The sequence below is a fragment of the Macaca fascicularis genome, chromosome 5 (genome assembly GCF_037993035.2).
Source record: "Macaca fascicularis isolate 582-1 chromosome 5, T2T-MFA8v1.1".
NCBI classification, from domain to species: domain Eukaryota; kingdom Metazoa; phylum Chordata; class Mammalia; order Primates; family Cercopithecidae; genus Macaca; species Macaca fascicularis.
In genome coordinates, this window is record NC_088379.1 from 189677367 (window position 1) to 189691530 (window position 14164).

A 14164-nucleotide genomic window follows, 5' to 3' on the forward strand; every position below is an offset into this window, starting at 1 on the left:
GAAGGCTTATGTGGAAAATACAGTGAAAGTAAGGTCACTTATTATCAGTCTGTGTGCTAATCCTGAGTTAATCAGTTAACAGTTTCTTATATTTTCTTACCATCTTTGTTCTGCATATGTATTTTCATATACTTAGTATCCTAAAGTGTATACCACTTTGCATCTTGGTTTTGTTTTGCCTTTACTCCCTTCTAAAATGATTTTCACATAGATTGGCCCCATACTCAGAATCTCTGGGAAAGGATCCTAGTAATGTGATTTTTCTGTCTCTCTTTTTGTTTTTTTAATTCCCAGGGAAATGAAACTAAATTAGAAAGCATGAATATTTTAAAAATATGTTTCCCTGTTGATTCTAGTGCGCAACCAGGTGTGAAAATCATTAGTAGAATCTTGTGGGCATTTATTTGGTTTTGTTTATCATCTATTTAGTTAGCATTTGTTATTTGGTTGTAAGTATTCTTCCCACATTTATAGATCTGATCAGCGCGCTTTCTCTGCATTACTCACTAAGTTGTCAGTTTGACCATGGCCAAAAACAGAGACCTAATGATCTCGCTCTGGCTATCACGCTGACATTAATCAACTCTGAGGAAATATTCATTCAGCAAAGCTATGTTCTTCATCAGCTTTTCACCGCCCTTCTACAACAAGAGCACGTGCGACTCTATAATACAGTATTTTCTACAGAAAAAGAGGAGTTAGTTGGATATGACTTGACCATGATCATTTCAGTGCCTGGACAGTCAGCAGAACGCTAGCCTCTCTCTGTTGCTCTCAGAGAGTGAATGTGGGATTAGACACAGGTGAGTTATTGCTAGAAGAACTCGCCACCAAGCTCCTGAGGGACCATGGGGTTGGTCACCAGCCTCAGCCCACACCTGCCTAATCAAGCTGGGTATTCATTCCTTGACTCAGCCAAGAATATCTGAATAGCCAAGAAAGAGGAAAGGGGTGGTGGGTATACATTATAGGAGAATAATTCTCTGCAATTCTTTCAATGCTCTTGCAAAGATGCAATTTCATTTACTTCTCATTCCTCTCTGGGATGTGTACTCCCCATGTTATAGATGAGGACATTGCCCAGAGCAGTGGGATGGCAGAATCAACCAGGTTTTCAGACTGTAAGACTAGTATTCCTCCCCTCTCTATCCTGCCTCCGATAGGAGTCTCAATCTCCCTCTTTCCTCCACGAGTCTAGTGGCAACTGCCTTACTGACTGAATTGCACATTGTGCTTCCTACCTGACTTTTCAATAGGATGACTTATGTAACACCTTTTCAAAGCCCATTTTCCTGGTATTTATGAAGAACTGGGAGCTTGGCCATGGGCTATGACTTTCCTTTGCTTGAGTTATCCAATATGGGATTGCCCAATCTGGGTAAATACAACTGCTTTCCCCAAACTGGCAGAAGCGAGTCAGAACCTCACATCTCTTTACCCTCCTTTTTTAATAGGGTACAAGGGTGAAAAGTCTTAGCCTTGCAGAACTTCTAATAGATAAATATTTAACAGGAAAGAGCGCTGGGCTAAAAGTCAGTGCAAAGTTCTGCCTAGTCAGCAGCCTTCACCTTTGTCCCTGCACCAATCCCTTAACTATCCCAAATCTGCAAGCTCAACCCCCGTCTCGCCTCTGGGACCGCCCCTATCTGTGGCCCTAGTGGGATTGGCCCGACACTCAGACACCTTTTTCTGGACGCTGTGGTTTTGCTTTGCCCCCTCTCCCATCACGAGCCCCATCTTTGACGTAATCATGAGGTTCCAGCCCTATTTCGTAAACTTGAATATCCATTTATGTCTCTTGCCAACCACTTTAGTCCCTGTAGGACTGAGCTTCTGACATTTTAGTGCTGGATGCCCTCCCAGGGGCAAGAGGCCTGTTCCCAAAAATGGGGCCCAGTGCCTGCGGCCTGGGTACCAAACATCTCAATCTCCGACATCGCCTGCTCCCAGCTTCCTTTCCTGGGTTCCAACAGCAGTCAATTACATCGCCTCTTTCTGCAGCCACAACATTCAAAGATTTCATTCTGTTTCTCAGGCTGCACTGCTCTTGGCAAAGGCCTCTCCGTGTGTTCCCCAGGTGCCTTATCTGAGTTCTGACCTGCACAGTCTGACCCACCCGAGGGATAACCAGGGAACCAGGTCATGCTAGCCATGTCCCAAGATGGGAGGGTGCAGAAAACCGGTTCCAGGCCTGGCTCTTCTACCAATTGTCTGAGTGGCCTAGGGCAAGTCACAGGGCCTTCTGAAGCCTCCTTGCCCAACCTCAGAACAGGTCTATATACCAAAGGGGGTAAGTAGGGGTGGTGGATGGACATAGAAACACACTAGAACATCTGCAGTTCGAAGATTCTTTTAAACTAATTTATGCAATGGGTAAGAGGGAAAGCCCTCTGACTCTAAACATACACTTGTACACTCTTGACTTGTGTCGAATTCTGGTGTGTCTAACATGAACAAAGAAGCTTGGCTGCCATGGGCTGCCAGCCAAGAGCCTCCCAGGGGAACTTCAGGCCCAGGAGAAGGGAAAGCAGCTCTGTGGAATGGGTGCTCACTACTCTCCCGGAGCCACGACTCGCCTGAGACTCACCTTCAGCATGGCACTCCCAGCAGTCAGAATCAAAAGACCACAACACAAAACTTATTTCTGTCTTTCCCCAGAGCAAAGCCCACTGCGTAGAACCATTGACAGACATTAACTCAGGCAAAATTAGATGCACCCCAGAGGCAGCCAGGGAGGGGCAGGGCTGGTACCAAAGGACAATGGGTACTGGTGGAGGTTTGAGAAGAGGAGAAGGGGGTTTCCCACTGTTTGCCTGTTTCCCACCTGTCTCCTTCCTGGAGTTGTACGTGTGTGTGTGTACGAGTCAGCCTCCTTCTCTCCCATGTTGCTTACAGACCCACTCTTTGTTTTCCAGAGGACAAGGACACACGCCCTGCCAAATCTCCTTGGTTTGGTAAAGCTATACCCTAGGTACCTTTGGGTCAAGTAAAAGAGATTCCTCATAAATTCATCTAAATTGCCTGTTCTGGACATTTCCAAAGTAAATTTCTTTCTTTCTTTCTTTCTTTTTTGTTTGTTTGTTTTTTTGGTGTGAGACAGAGTCTCACTCTGTTGTCCAGGCTGGAGTGCAGTGGCACGATCTTGGCTCACTGCAGCCTCCGCCTCCCAGGCTCAATTGGTTCTCCTCATTCAGACTCCCAAGTAGCTGGGATTACAGGTGGGCACCACCACACCTGGCTAATTTTTGTATTTTTAGTAGAGACAGGGTTTCGCCATGTTGGTCAGGCTGGTCTCAAACTCCTGACCTCAAATGATCCACCCGCCTCAGCCTCCAAAAGTGCTGGGATTACAGGAGTGAGCCACTGTGCCCAGCCTCTAAAAGTAAATTTCTTAAAACTGATTTCATTCCTCACACTCAGATAATTGTATAGATTTTAGTTTACAGACCAAAAGGGGACATAATTTTATATTTGTAAAAACTAACAAAATAGGTTGGCTTATAAATATGTATTTCAGTTTCTTTGACCAGTTGGAATATTTGTTATTTATTCTTCAAATGCAAAACGCCGAATCCATTTTTTAAAACAACAATAATAACAAAGTCCCACGTGTGCCAGCCAGGGAGTGTGGGGGCTGGGGGGGAGGGTCTGTGGGCATGATGGGGGGAGGCTTCTCTCCTGCAGGCTCACCGGAGGTCCCAGGGCAGCCCTGCCCAAGCGTGGCATGTGTTAGAAAGAAAGAATTCCCGTCATTCATAACCGTCTTGTGAGGTGGCTTGGACAAGCGCTGTTCTTATTTTACAAATGAGGAAATTAAGGCTGGAGAGGTTAAAGGATCTTTCCATGATCTCATGACTCCTTATGGCTGGAAACAGAACGTGGTCCCCTGGCTTTTCCTGCTGCTTCCTCAGGGACTGGTAGCTATGACAGTTCTGCTCTGATATGGAATGTGCCCCTCCACTTCTCTGCATCCCAAGGGACATATTTCCATGCGGTGAACATCAATGCACACCAGGGACCCTTCTTCCTCACCAGCCAGCCCCAGATAAGTCGCCCTAATGAACTGATGCTCTGAGGAACCAGTGTGGGACCACAGTCAAAGATCATGTAGCAGGGAGGCAGCGTGAGAGGTGTTCATCCTCCACGTTGCCAGACATGCCTGTGCCCAGAAGAGACAGAATCAGATGCAGGGCTTCAAAGGGAGACAGATGCAAGGAGTCCATTCAGATGCCTGTAGCTTCCATTCCGTGCCTGTAGCTTCCCATTCAGATGCCTGTAGCTTCCATCCCATGCCTGTAGCTTCCCATTCAGATGCCTGTAGCTTCCATCCCATGCCTGTAGCTTCCCATTCAGATGCCTGTAGCTTCCATTCCGTGCCTGTAGCTTCCCATTCAGATGCCTGTAGCTTCCATCCCATGCCTGTAGCTTCCCATTCAGATGCCTGTAGCTTCCATTCCGTGCCTGTAGCTTCCCATTCAGATGCCTGTATGTAGCTTCCCATCCCATGCCTGTAGCTTCCCATTCAGATGCCTGTAGCTTCCATTCCGTGCCTGTAGCTTCCCATTCAGATGCCTGTATGTAGCTTCCCATCCCATGCCTGTAGCTTCCCATTCAGATGCCTGTAGCTTCCCATTCAGATGCCTGTATGTAGCTCCCCATCCCATGCCTTTAGCTTCCCATTTGGATGCTTGTAGCTTCTCATTTCATGCCTGTAGCTTCCCATTCAGATGCCTGTAGCTTCCATTCCGTGCCTGTAGCTTCCCATTCAGATGCCTGTATGTAGCTTCCCATCCCATGCCTTTAGCTTCCCATTTGGATGCTTGTAGCTTCTCATTTCATGCCTGTAGCTTCCCATTCGGATGCCTGTAGTTTCCCATTCTCCAGTTTCTTACCCACCAGTTGTTGCTGAGTGACCCAGACAAATCAATGACTCTCTCTATACTTCTGGGTCCTGGCCTGTCAAACTTAGAAACCAAGAGAACTCACCTTGCAGTGTCGTCACATGGGTGAACTGAGACAGAAGCACTTTGTGAACAGCAAACTATGTCACAATGTCACCATTATTGTCATTAGCTAACTGGAGTGTGGGATATAAAAACAGCAGATGGTTTCCGCTTCCTTCTGAGATTGCAATCTAGGAAGCACATGCACTATATTCACATAAAAATAGTTTAAAGGCAGCCACATTCCTGAAGAATGGCATCATCCAAGATGTGCTTAATCTAAGTCTAATTTTCCTATAGATAATCACAAGACAGGAAGGGAATATGTTACCAGAGTGCCCACATCTATATTCATGGTATACTTGCTTTAAAGATGCTTCAAAATGCATCCTAGCACAATCTCTTTTATTTTGCAGAGTCTTTCTCCCAAATTAATGGCAAGGTGGATCATGGCCAGTGACAGGCCTTCTTCATCTATCACATCTAATGTCACTTCATACTACAGTTGGCCCTCAGTATCCATGGGTTCAACATTCTCAGATTCAACTAACCATGGATGGAAAGTATTCAAAAAACAAACAAAAAAGATGGTTGTGTCTGTACTGAACACGTACAGGCTTTTTCTTGCCATTATTCCCTACGCCAAAGAGTATAACGACTATTTACTTAGGATTAATATAAATCCTAAGTAACTCAATATAGAATTAGATATTGTAAGTAATTTAGAGTTGATTTAAAGTATATGGGAAGGGGCTGGGTATGGTGGCTTACGCCTGTAACCCCAGCAGGGGTGGGTGGGTCATTTGAGGTCAGGAGTTTGAGATGAGTCTGGTCAACACGGTGAAACCCGTCTCTACTAAAAATACAAAAAAAAATAGCTGGGCATGGTGGCGTGTGCCTGTAATCCCAGCTACTCGGGAGGCTGAGACAGGAAAATTGCTTGAACCTAGCAGGCAAAGGCTACAGTGAACTGAGACTTTGCCATTGCACTCCAGCCTGGGAGACAGAGCTAGACTCTGTCTCAAAAAAAAAAAAAAAAAAAAAAAAAGTATACAGGAAGATGTAAGTAGGTTCTATGCAAATCTTAGACCATTTTCTATCAGTTAGTTGAGCATCGCAGATGTTGGTATCCTGGGGTAGAAGGTGCTGGGGGTCCTGGAACCATTCCCCTGTCATACTGAATGGAGTATAATAATTTACAGCATTTTTTTTTCCGTGCCACTATATTATAAAAGCTTATGTGATACTTTCATAGGATATCAAAAATATTAAATTATTAACACAATGAATTTTTTTAAACTGCACTAGAGCCACAAAAATCCCTCAGGAAAACATCTGCTTTGATTCATTGTACGACTCCCCGTCATACTGACCAAAGCCTATGGAGGTTTCCCTGTGGAGGTTTCTGTTTACCACAACTGTGGCACAGCCAACAGACCAGGGTCCAAACACGGTGTAAGTTTCACTGGCTATGCTCTGGATTTGTTATGCCATTCTGGATAAATCATGCAAATTTGGAGGAATTTGGACTATTTCAAATGTTGCCCATTCTGAAATTGAGCAATCTCCAGTAGTATTTTATTGCTGTTTTACATAGCATTTTTTAAAACTTGCATAATTCAAATTTGCATGAAACGTGAGTGTATTGTTCAAACGACAGCATCTTAACAGAGAAAACAGCATTCAAATGACCTCCATATCAGTGGAATAAAGGTGGGAACAACCGACTTGCATGAGGCTGGCTAATGGGGGAAGCACTTTTTGAAGGATGAACATTCTGAATATGTTGAATAAAAATACATTTGAATACGTTTGTATAGAGAGTGATTTGGAGTGTGCTGAATAGAAGACATTCTAATTCTATAATATACCACTTCTTTGGTACCACTGGAAATGGTCCAATTTCAGAATCAATAGTTCTGATTGCTGCACTTTAGAAAGGACTCTGGATCATTTCTTTTTTGAAAAGCTATGCCATTGTCATCATTGTGTTTCACTCAGAGGCATGATAAACACCCAGGGTGGGGAACGAAGACACCCTCAAAGAGTAAGGAATTCTGCCTGAAATTCCTGAGGGTCCCAGAGTTTGGATCAACTTTGTCAAGCACAGCGCATGAATTATGCAACATTTTTCACTAACTAAAAGTAACCATTAATATCTGCCTGAAGGAAGCTTGACCTGAGAGTATTATCTTCGGTTGCCAGAGGATACATTAAATCCCTTTTGGTGTTTATCTGAATAATGGAATAGACAGTTCAGGTTGCTGAGCTGAACACAGAGCACATTTTTATCCCGAAAGGGCAGTTAGAAATCCTGGCTTTAAAACAAAGACAGAATTCCTTCTCTGCTTGGATCAGCACATTAATCAGCTAATAAACAAATATTTATTAAGTTCCTGCAATGAAACCTTTGACTCTCCTGTTTAATAACTCTTGACAAATTCTCTAATATCCTGGCAAAGAAAATATTTTCTCTACCAAATCATCTTAAAACATGTTTATTTTTCCATTTCATCTTTGGACGAACTAAAGGTGTTTAATTTTTTTGCCCCATAGAGATGGGTTATTCGATTCTATGTCTCTTTCCAGTTCTAAGTTACACAGCCTTCGGTCAGCAAAACAAATTAATTTTTCCATGTTGAAAAAGATAGACTCATAGGATAAGATCACCTACCTAATGGTTCCCAAATCTGATTTGTGCATTAAAATCACATGGGGAACCTATCGATGTATAATCAAATGCTAGCTAATTTGTCATTAGTCCAAATTTCATTTTGGGGACCACTGACTTCATTTTACCAGCAGGGAAATTGAAGGTAACACAATTTGTGGCAGAGTTGGCCAAGAGACCCCAAATCTCCTCCCAGCTTGCAGTCCTGTTTTCGTTCTACTGAACCTTCCCTTACATGCAACAACTTCCAGGATTAAAGAGATAAATATCTGTCAATGAAATGTTAAATGGATTTTTGGACATATATCTTCTATTTGTTTCTCCTGAATTTCTACTCTCTGTGAGTACATTGGATATCAAGTTCCTTAATAGCAAGAACCTTTGTGAAAAGTGACCAATAGCACAAAATCCTATACTAAGCACTGGTCAGAACAAACTTCAAAGACCCAGTTTCATCCTTTAGGAGCTTATTTACTCAACATTTACTGAAGGCTCACTCTGTGCATACTCTCTGCCAACCTCTCTGGGGATATAAGAATTTTAAATAGATGTGTTTCAAAGGAACGTGCAGTCTCATCGAACAGAGAGGACCCAAACATACAAAAAGGCAACCAATTTGTGCAATAATGACTCTTGTCTCTGGGTGTTTTAATTAAAGTAGCTGCTGTAACCCAAAAACTTCCAATTGTATAGTATAAATTCCTGATGGGTGGGTAGTTTTCCTCCAGGTGGTGACTCAGGGCTCCAGTCTCTTTTGGAGCTCTCCTATCTTCAACACATGGTTCCCGGGTCCATTTTGGTTTTTTGAATCAAGTTGATAGAAGGGACACAGCAGTGGGGAATCGCCTTCTTTGGGAGGTGAATCATCTTCTTTCTTTTCTTTCACACTCTATTGGCACTATTTCACACTTAACTGCAAAGGAGGTGAGAGTGCAATGTGCTGTCCTCCTAGAAGAGAAAACGGAAATAGAAGAGAAACTAGTTACCCCACAAGGAACTTTGGTGTTCTTATCAGAAGAAGAGATCCTTGTGAATGCTCTAACATTCTCTTCTAGGTGGGGCTTCCCTTGGGCACCAGACGACCCCATCTGGAGATCATTGCGGGCGAACGGAAATCACTGTGGAGATCATTCTAGGTTAAAGGAAAGAATTGTGCAAAGAAGAGGAAGGGGTGTCAAATAGTAGGCACAGCGAGCCTGAGGCCAGTGTTCAACTGGAATGCCAGGTAATGTGGAGAAGTGGGACCAAGGCTATAGATACTTGTTGGTGTTGGCTTGTGGTGGCCTTGAATACCAGGCTAAGGAGTTTTACCAACATTTTAGGATAAAACCAAAACTCATTTAGACTTTATAAAGTTAGGCAAGGGCTTTTTAAGACCCAACCCTAGTTTGCTGTTCTCTGGGCACTGTTCAGTTCCTGGTGTTGACTCCCAGCTTCTCAGAAGATAGCAGCAATGAATCTGGCAGCTGGAACATGTCTCTGTCCTCTCTAGCCACCCCAGGAGATTGTGTCTGCACGTGGCTGTTGTTGGACTCTGGGTGAGTTTTCAATTATTGGTTGACAGTGTTTTAAGATGGTTAGAGTCCATCAAGCAAGAGTGTTTGGTTCATGGTCCTCTCCTCGCTGAATCAGCTCTAAGGTGACCCTCTGTTTGGGATCCCCCTTAACCACCAGGAAGCTCCCAGCTGTTTCCCATCCAACCTTGGTAACTCTGCAAAGTCTCACAGCAGGGGTTCTGCACACGAATTTCCCCTGGCCTCCTTTTCTTCTACTTTTCTTTTCTTCTGGTTTGTTTTTAGCATCTTATTACAGTGTAAAATTTGATAAACCAATACTTATAAATGTGATAAATAAAAGCAAACAAATGCTAGTAAACCATCTTGAAGCCTGTTCTTGTGAAATACAATATGCATAAGTAAAAAGATAAAATAAGTGATATTGCTATTGAATCCAAAGAGAACACAGCAACTTGGCCAGCCTGTCTGCCCATGATGTTTTTTAACCCAAGTAAACCAGTAGCTGAGTGAGCACGTCAGGTTCTGTTCCCGTACTGTGTGGCGACTGCCTTCCTATGCATCCCCAGGCCATGGAACCACAAGGGACAGAGGTCTTAAATGGGTTCCCGTTTGTGGCCAGGCAATAGGACCTAGCCTTACCAACAGAATTACCATTAACACTCATAAAAACGAATGTCTTCTTTTTTGTAGGATGGGGAGGGGCAGAGAGAGGATCATTCACAAAACAGATTAAGCACGGAAAAGCCTGTTTTGAAAAATAGTGTCATAATAGGGAAGTTCTTCCCTGCCAGCGTGTGCACAGCCATTCTTGCTAATATGGTAACAAGATTCCACCCTTTCCCTCCTGAGACTAGTCATGCAGAGAATTTAGCGGGCAGATATTTTTTGAGGATTCTTTTTGGCTCTTTCACGGGCCTCTCATAGTCCTGACATGGGTGACCACCCAGAGATGAATGTAAGGAGATGACACAGGATTCTCTGGTCAGATGGAAAGTGCTGGATATACGCATGCATGCCTACTGGCTTCTACATGTATAGTGCTTTTTTTCTGATCATGCAAATAATGTACACTTACTGTAAAAAAATTATGAAAAATTTAGAAAAGACAAAAACTATTCCTCACCCCGTCTTCCAGAGACAAACTATACTTAACACATCTCTTTCCTGCTTTTATATATATACATCTATCTCACCATGATGCACTATGTATTACTGAGATGTATTAAGACGTATTACAAATGTATAACATTATATATGACTTTTGTCATCTGCTTTGTTTGTATTCAATTTTATATCATGAAATTCTTGCCCATCTCACTGAAAAATCTGGAAGGACATTACCGGTGAAAGCTGGTATAAATGGGCCGTGATTTCCCAGCCATCGCACGTTGCTCACCATTTCAGTCGTTTCCAGTGTTAAGTGCAGTAGGAGAGAGCGTGTCAGTAGCTAAGCTTCTGCAACACACCTGAAGGAAGCATGTTCCCAGGTGCGCTGCTCTGATCCCCTTGGGGAAACGCTGAGGATGGATTTGATTTCAAATACTGTAAATCAGGCCAGGCGCGGTGGCTCACGCCTGTAATCCCAACACTTTGGGAGGCTGAGGCTGGTGGATCACCTGAGGTCAGGAGTTTGAGACCAGCCTGGCCAACATGGCGAAACCCGTCTCTACTAAAAATATATAAATTACCCAGGCACAATGGAGTGCCTCTGTAGTCCCAGCTACTCGAGAGGCTGAGGCATGAGAATTGCTTAAACCCTGTGAGGTGGAGGTTGCAGTGAGCCGAGATCATGCCACTGCACTCCAGCCTGAGCAACAGAGCAAGATCCTTACTCCAAAAAAAAAAAAAAAAAAAGCCAGTGCCATAGTATGGGTTTCTATGCACATATGGCAGCGAGCCCATTCATTGCCTGTCAGGTAGCGTCTATGTATAATGGAATACTATTCAACCTTTAAAAGGAATGCCATTTGGATATATTCTACACTGTGAATGAAACTTGAAAACATGCTAAGTGAAATAAGCCGAATGCAAAAGGAAAACCATTATATGATTCCCTTTCTCTGAGATACCTAGTCAAATTCAAAGACATAGAAAGTAGAGCAGAGGTCGCCAGGGGCTGCGGGGGTTAAGGGGAAAGGGGAATATTGCTTAATGGGTACAGAGTTTGTGTTTGGAATGATGAAAAAGTTCTGGAAATCAGTGGGGCGATGGTTACACAATGTCGTGAATGTGCTTACTGCCACTGAATTGTACACTTGAAAATGGTTAAAATGGTAACTCTTATGTACATCTTACCGCAATTTTTAGAAACCCAAAATAAGGCAGGATTACAACACAGGAGGGTAAATACTGAGGTTCTGGCTAAAGGCTTGGTCCTCCTAGTGGCCCCGGATGACCTCATCCCCCTCGAGGGGGACGCTCGGGGACCTTCCCACCCTTCTGAACCCGGCCTTCTCGTTCTCTGATTTTCATCCAGGCTCCCCCACTCCAGCACAGCCTCCATTTCCGCAGGTGTCTGGTAAGTTCACCCCCATCCTCTGAAGAGCTCCACCCCTTCTCACAGGGCAAGCTCACTCCTCAGTTCTTCTTCCCTTCCAGGGCCTCCACTCTCATCCCGGGTTTCCAGCTTCGGCCAGATGCCCAGGGACGCTTGCTGTGGCCTGATCCAAAGGCCTGGGCGGGAGGAAACAACGCAGCTCTCTGGGGACCAGGGTGGGCGGTATCCCCCAGTCGGGTTTCCTTTTCACTCTCTGCCGGGAGGGCTGCAGGCCGGCTGGGTTTTTCACTAGCTGATCTACTCAAACACATCTCCCAAAGACAAATGTCGGTTATGTTCTCTGGAGACACTAGAGTGTTAATCCACACTGGGACTTCCTCCACCAGCCAGACACCTGCTCTGCTCTTGAAGTCAGCGGGTCCCCATCCCTGGGCACAGGAATTTTCGGTTTCTGATGTTCTCCTCCTGTGGCTGCTGGAATCACAGGACTTCATTCCCCTTTAATGCCAGCTTTCCCATCCCCTGCATGTGGTCTCAAGACCTTGGAGCCCTTTCCTACAACAGGTGGGAGGGTGTGGTGGGGGGGCGGTGACAGTTTCTTCTGTCATATAAACATAAAAACTTCAGCAACAGTGTCTGGTTGTGTCAAAGCTGAGACCCGGATATGCTGGAATGTGGAGACAGAGACAGTCCTGGTGTGGGGGAGGTTAAGGGACATCAGACCAGCTGTTGAGCCACACGCTTCATCTGCCAAAAGCTCCATGGGGAAAAACTGGAATCCTGTCAAAAGCTTGCACATATTCTGACACATGCAGATATGTCTTATTGACTTAGCAGGCCGTGACAGAGGCAGGGATTGAGTACGAGGTTCGCGAATGTCTAACTCCCCACAGGCGAAGAAGGAAGAAGGCTGAAGGAGCCACACTCACAGCAGGACGGGCCCCGGGCCCCGGGTGTCTGGAAAGCTGTGGTTGATGTGCCCTGGCTCGTCCCCATGGTGGAGCCCAGCACTCCAGGAGGGAGAATACTTGTAAAGAATTAAATTAGAATGATTTGCCTGGGAGGTGGAGTCAGTAGCATCAGGAGCCTGCTAAAAGGGTGAGGGCAGAGTAGTGAGAAGTTTCTGTACAGGCTGGAGATCCCTGGAAGCCAGTGGCAGTGGAGTGAGAGAGGAGAGAACAGACACCTCAAAAGCCAGGGGCCGTCACTGGTGGCTGGACTAGGTGAGCAGCTCAGTGTCAGGGAGGCGGGTGGCCTCCGTGGGAGCAGCTGAGGGCAGCAGGATGACCAGAGCCGCAGGAAGCAGCTGGGTTCTTTGCAGACAGCTCCCACATGGGCTGCAGCCATCACCACACACTGTCTTATCCTCAGAGACGCAGGCCAAAAACGATTGCTTCTTTTCAGTGGCTACGTTTTGAATCAAGTGATGCTTGATAAAAATGAAACATTCTGCTCTTCATCACCCTACCTGCCTTTTCACCTACCCAAACAAACAAAAGCAGAAATAAAACAAGACAATAATAGCAATGAGCACTGGGTCATGGGACAAGCCACAAATGCAGTTGACACAGCCTGGGTACATCATGCACAGCAGGGTCCGCTCTGTTCCATCATCAAATCCTACAAGAAGGGAGGCCTCAGTCTCCGCCTAGCCACTCCTATCACCCCAGATCACCACTGCCTGAATGCTGCCTTCACCATCTCAGCCCAAGACACCGTGTTCTTGACATTTTGATCATTGGCATCATTATGTCATTTCTTTGGCAATCGAAAGCAATGTTCCTGCTCCTGTGTGGGTTTGAACAAACAGCCCAAGGGGATAAATAATGAATTATTAAAGGAGAAAAAGTCTATTTCTCATCTCAAGCACCTGGAAGGCTGAGGCGGGAGGATTGCTTGAGGTCAGGAGTCCGAGGTTGCAGTGAGCTATGTTCACACCACTGCACTCCAGCCTGGGTGGCACAGTAAGACCCTGTCTCAAAAAACAAACAAACAAACAAAAAATTCCTATAAGCAATGAGACACACAAGGAGTAATCCAGCACACAGGGCCTTAGCACACACCCCGGTCCGCGCACTCCACAACCTTCTGCTCTTACCTCAGTGTCGTACGATGTGGCTGGAGCAGCTCCTGCCTAGAGAGATAAAAAGCAGGTGTAACACAGTGACCCCCAAGGGACCCAAGGGTGCCCATGGTTTGCAAGAGAGGAAAGAACACAGAGAGCCTGCACTTTCCCAGAATTGCATTGCTCACCAGCCAAGCTGTGGCTTCCCTGGCACATGTAGCTGGCACGGGCTCCGTCCACAGCAGGCCTAGCTGAGTGGAAGGCAGCTTCCAGGAACTCCAGGCTGCAGTTATTGTGTTGATCCAACAGGTGCCCAGGCCAACACCAACGTGGGGCCTGAAGCTGCCTGCCCACTTCTCTCTAAACTCTCAACCCTGACTGACAGCCACACTTGCAGCAGGATGGGCCAAAGGGTCATGGGACAAGCCACAAATGCAGCTGACACAGCCTGGGTACATCATGCACAGCAGG

At 45.3% G+C, this 14164-nt stretch overlaps 1 long non-coding RNA gene across 4 annotated transcripts; it reads right to left on the reverse strand.

Annotated features, from left to right (window-relative positions):
- Window positions 1–8229: 8229 nt before the first annotated feature.
- LOC102115517 (uncharacterized) lies at window positions 8230–13957 on the reverse strand. 4 transcript variants are annotated; one of them, XR_012435273.1, is made up of 4 exons: window positions 13882–13957; window positions 13727–13762; window positions 13499–13600; window positions 8230–8562 (listed from the first exon to the last, which is right to left on the reverse strand). It is a non-coding gene; the product is annotated as an uncharacterized lncRNA (long non-coding RNA). The 4 variants fall into 4 exon arrangements; XR_012435275.1 differs by lacking the exon at window positions 13499–13600; XR_012435274.1 differs by lacking the exon at window positions 13882–13957 and having other exon boundaries at window positions 13727–13785.
- Between the last annotated feature and the right edge of the window lie 207 nt (window positions 13958–14164).